Genomic DNA, 4,597 nt, shown 5'->3' with positions numbered 1-4,597 from the left:
ATGGCAGAGGCACAGCAGCTGCAGTGGCTGCTGCATGGCTGCCTCAGTAGCCCCTGGCCCACAGATTGTAGGGGGACCAAGCAACCATTCAGAGGGTAATCACATTTGCTTTGACCTGCTTGGATCTGGATCACTTTCCTGGGTAGTGTTTCTGGGATGAGGAATGTCAGTTTGCCAGTGTGGTGTCTGTAGAGAGGGTGCCCTCCTCAGACCTCCAACAACATTTGAGAAAAACCCAGCAATTTGGGACAAAGCTCTCATCTCTGGAAGCAGAGTTGTACCATGGCAAAGAGCTCAAAAGTCAAGTAAATGACTGGCACAAACAGACAATAGAATCCTTTTCAGGGGACAAAAAGGATCAAAGCATGGAATGGGAAAAAGACAATGAAGTCAGAACTCCTGCATCAAAAGCTTCCAAGAAAAATATGAATTGGTTACAGGCCATGGAGGAGCTCAGGAAGGATTTTGAAAATCAAGTAAGAGATGGGGCGGCCAGGTGGCTCAGCAAGTAAGAGCATCCTACCCAGTGTCAGGATGACCTGGGGATTGAATCCAGGCTCAGATACTTAGCACCGCACCCAGAAATAACTGGCCGTGTAACCTTGAGCAAGTTATTTAACCCCAATTGCTTTAAAAAAAAAAAAGAAAATCAAGTAAGAGAAGTGGAGGAGGCAGACCAAGATGGCAGCATAGAAGTAGGAAAACTCCATGAGCCCCTCCATGAGGTATAACTATCTCAAATACCTATAAAATATGACTCTAAAAAAACTTTAGAGCTACAGAACCCACAAAGTGATAGGGAGAAAAAAATCTCCTGCTGAAGGCAGGCTGGCAGGAAGGATCCATCACAGTACAGTGGAAGCCGAGTCCAGACCCATGTGAGCCCACAATTTTAGCCTAAGAGTGGTCCCAACCAGCGGCAACTGGAGCAGACCTTGGGAGAGTGGATCACCAGCTGCTGTGGCGGTTTCCAGAATTATAAATCCATAAATGCCAATGGCAAAGTAAAAGGTCGGAGTAGACTCTGTGGAAACAGGGGGACTGAGACCATGGTCTGGCCTCTGCTCCTGGAGCAAGAAGCCACAGAGGCACTATGGCCATGCAGCCACTGTCTGGCTGCTTCAGAGCTCCTGGCCTGCAGATCATAGGATAACCAAGTGAACAGTCTGAGGGGTAATCGTTCTTGCTTTAACCTGCTTGGATCTGGATCTCTGTCTTGGGTGGAGGTCCTGGGGTGTGTGACCAGGTGCCAGAGCCTGTGGAGGATTAAGTGAGGGCACCCAACTAATAGCTCTGGCAGCTGTGAATACCCCAGAGATTTGGGACAAAGCTCTCCTTTCTGGAAGCAGAGTTCTATTGGGGCAAAAAGCTCAAAAGTCAAGTAATTGAGTGGCAGCATGAGCAAGCAAAGGAAGCAAAGCAAGCACAGAAGTCAAACCTTAGATTCCTTTTTTGGGGACAAAAAGGATCAAAGCATGGAACAGTAGGAAGACAATGAAGTCAGAACTCCTGCACCTAAAGCTTCCAAGAAAAATATGAACTGATTACAGGCCATAGAGGAGCTCAAGAAGGATTTTGAAAACCAAGTAAGAGAAGTGGAGGAAAGATTGGGAAGAGAAATGAGAATGATGCAAGAAGAAAATAACACATTAAAAAATAGACTAACTCAAACATAAAAAGAGGCTCAAAAAGCCAATGAGGAGAAGAATGCCTTAAAAAGCTGAATGTGCCAGAAGGAAAGGGAATTTCAAAAACTCATTGAAGAGAATAATTCATTCAAAATTAGATTGGAGCAAATGTAAGCTAATGACTTTATGAGAAATCAAGATATTATAAAACAGATCCAAACAAATGAAAAAATAGAAGGTAATGTGAAATATCTCATTTGAAAAACCACTGACCTGCTCTTTCGCTGCCTGCTCGTCGCCATCATGGGTCGTATGCATGCTCCTTGGAAGGGTCTGTCCCAGTCAGCTCTGCCGTACCGCTGCAGCGTGCCCACGTGGCTGAAGCTCACCTTGGATGACGTGAAGGAGCAGATCTACAAGCTGGCCAAGAAGGGCCTGACGCCCTCCCAGATCGTTGTGATCCTGAGGGATTCTCATGGCCTGGCACAAGTACGCTTTGTAACTGGCAACAAAATTTTGAGAATTCTAAAGTCCAAGGGACTTGCCCCTGATCTGCCTGAAGATCTTTATCACTTGATCAAGAAAGCTGTTGCTGTCCGAAAGCATCTTGAGAGAAATAGAAAGGATAAGGACTCTAAATTCCATCTGATTCTGAATGAGAGCTGAATTCACCGGCTGGCTTCGTACTACAAGACCAAGAGAGTGCTCCCACCTAATTGGAAACATGAATCATCCACAGCCTCTGCTCTGGTTGCATAAATTTTGGTTTATGTACTCAAGTAATAAAGTCATCTCTAACTGAAAAAAAAAAAGAAAAGAAAAACCACTGACCTGGAAAATAGATCCAGGAGAGATAATTTAAAAAATATTGGACTACCTAAAAGCCATGATAAAAAAAAGAACCTAGAAATCATCCTTCAAGAAATTCTCAAGGAAAATTGCCCTGATATTTTAGAACCAGAGGGCAAAGTGGAGATTGAAAGAATTGACCAATCGCCTTTTGAAAAAGATTCCAAAAAGAAAACTCCTAGGAATATTATAGCCAGGTTCTGGAGTTCCCAGGTCAAGGAGAAAATAATACAAGCAGCCAGGAAGAAACGATTTGAGTATTGTGGAAACACAATCAGGATAACACAAGATCTAGCAGTTTCTACATTAAGGGATCGAAGGGCTTGGAATATGATATTCTGGAGGTCAAAGGAGATAGGATTAAAACCAAGAACCACCTACCCAGAAAAACTGAGTATAATGTTTCAGTGGGAAATATGGTCATTCAATGAAATAGAGGACTTTCAAGCATTCTTGATGAAAAAACCAGAGTTGAATAGAAAATTTGAGGTTTAAATCCAAGAAGCGAGAGAATCATGAGAAGGTAAACAGGGAAAAGAAATGATAAGGAACTTATTAAAATTGAACTATTTAGGGACTCACTTTGAGAAGTGTTGTGTGATTTGACCAGATGAGACTCTGGGAAGCCTTTGAGAGCCCCCCCAGCTTTGAAAACCCAGATGTTGGTGCTTTCCCTCTCTGGTAACTGTGATTTGGTATGGATGTAATGGTTGGACAGTTTGGAAGACTTTCTCCTTGATCTGTTTTTCTGTCTTGTAACTTCTGTCTGTATACTCTGAAGTTAGGGGTGCTGATCTTTTTCCCCCAAACTAGGTAAACGATATATGTTTGATTCATTAAAGTAAGCTTGTTAACCCCCCCCCAAAAAAAATTGAACTATTTACATTCCTACATGGTAAAATGATCATTGTAACTTATGAGACTTTTCTCAGTATAAGGATAGTTGAAGGGAATGTATATATGTTTATACAGTAGGGTATATGTGCATATAAACTCATATATGAGTGTGTGTATATATGTGTACATGTATACATAGAGGGCACAGGATCAGCTGAATATGAAGGGATGATATCTAAAAAATAAAATTAAGAGGTGGGAGAGGAATATAATGACAGGAGATAGGGGGAGATAGAATAGGGGAAATTACCTCATGTAAAAGAGGCAAGAGAAAACTGTTACAATGGAGAGGAAGAACAGGAGGGCAAAAGGGAATGGGTCAGCCTTACTCTCATTGAATTTGGCTTAAGGAGGGAATAACATACACACCAAATTGGGTATCTTACCCTACAAGAAAATAGGGGAGAAGGGAAAAAGAGGAGATGATAGAAGGGAGGGCAGATTGGGGGGAGGGTTGTTAGAAGCACACACTCTTGAAAAGGGACAGGGTCAAAGTAGAAAACAGAATAAGTGGAAGGGCAGATAGGATGGAGGGAAATATAATCATTCTTTCACAATATATCTACTATTGAAATTTTTTGTGTAACATATATAACCTATATTGAATCATTTCTCCTTGCAGTAGGAGTGGGGGACATGGGAAGAAGGGGAAGAATCTGGAGATCAGAGTTTTAAAATCAAATGTTTTATATATACATTTTTATATATAAAAATAATTTTATATATAAATTTTTACATGCAACTGGGAAATATGATATACAGGCACTGGGGTATAGAAATCCATCTTTCCTACTAGAAAGTCAGAGGGGGTGTGGGGGAGGATATAAGAGAGAACAGATTGGGGGAAGGAGTATTCAATAGGATTGCTATTTGGGGGTGGGGGTAGGAAAAAGACAGGGGGAAAATATGTAACTCAAAATCTTGTGGAAATGAATGATGAAAACTAGAAATAAACAAACAAAAAAATAAAAACAAAAAATTTAAAAATAAAAAAGCAAATAGAAAATTATATGACCACTTAATGGCAGTAAGGCATCATCAAGAACAATTCATGCCAACTAGCTCCATCTCCTTTTCTGAAAGGGTACATGAAAAGGTCAGAAGAAGCAATAAAGGGATACTCTCAAGGTCTCTCTGAAGAACTTTGAAATTTATTTTACCCTACATGAGAGTGGGGTGGAAGGGCATGAGAGGAGAAATATGGAGGGGAGGGCAGGTCAGAG

General features: G+C 41.4%; 1 pseudogene; it reads left to right on the top strand.

Moving 5' to 3' along the window:
- The first annotated feature begins 1,900 nt into the window (after window positions 1-1,900).
- Window positions 1,901-2,451, top strand: LOC138160054 (small ribosomal subunit protein uS15-like; annotated as a pseudogene).
- The last annotated feature ends 2,146 nt before the right edge of the window (window positions 2,452-4,597 follow it).

This window comes from Petaurus breviceps, unplaced genomic scaffold (genome assembly GCF_028583685.1).
Source record: "Petaurus breviceps papuanus isolate PSGF00001 unplaced genomic scaffold, PetGlider_PUasm1.0 179, whole genome shotgun sequence".
NCBI lineage: Eukaryota > Metazoa > Chordata > Mammalia > Diprotodontia > Petauridae > Petaurus > Petaurus breviceps.
Note: the sequence above shows the minus strand (reverse complement) of the source record. Positions and strands in the feature narration are given on the sequence as shown.